We start from the raw sequence: 624 nt of genomic DNA, 5'->3' as shown, positions 1-624 counted from the left end.
CCCAGGCCCTGGGACCCCCTCCCAGGCCCAGGTCTCTCCCAGCCCCCCCAGGGCATGGATCCCCCCCTCAGGATCCCCCCTGGCATTGCTGGGATCGCCCTCCCAAGGCCTGGATTCCCCCTGGGACAGCCCCACCCCAAGCCAAGGCCTGTCCCTCCTGCCCCAGGCCTGTGGCTTGTCCTCCTGGGGCCATCCCTCCTCAGGGCTCCGGACCTGCTCACCCCCCGGGGGTCCCCCCCAAACTCTGGGGTCCCTGCACCAAGGCCTCTCGCCTGCTCCCCCCTTGGAGCTGTAAGATCCCTCCCCCTGGGATCTGGAGGGGAGGGATCTTTCCCTTAGAGCCCCCCACCCTGTTGAAATATCTCCCCCCGGGTTGTCTTCTGCCCCTCAGGAGAGCCCCCCAGGCCACAGGGTGCTCCCCAAATGGGCACCTTCCTCCTTGGATCCTGCTTCCCCCCTCCTCAGGCAAGGATCTCACTGGATCCGTGGTGTCCCTTCCTTTGAGACCCCCCTTTTTTTTGGGGGGGTGGGGGGTGTGTGACCTCCCCTTGGGAGATCCTTGGAGCCCTGTTGGCTCCCTGACCCTGGGATTTATGGATCCCTCCCACCCCACCTCAGGGAGAC

The sequence above is a fragment of the Calidris pugnax genome, unplaced genomic scaffold (assembly GCF_001431845.1).
Source record: "Calidris pugnax isolate Ruff unplaced genomic scaffold, ASM143184v1 scaffold167, whole genome shotgun sequence".
Classification (NCBI taxonomy): Eukaryota; Metazoa; Chordata; class Aves; order Charadriiformes; family Scolopacidae; genus Calidris; species Calidris pugnax.
Note: the sequence above shows the minus strand (reverse complement) of the source record.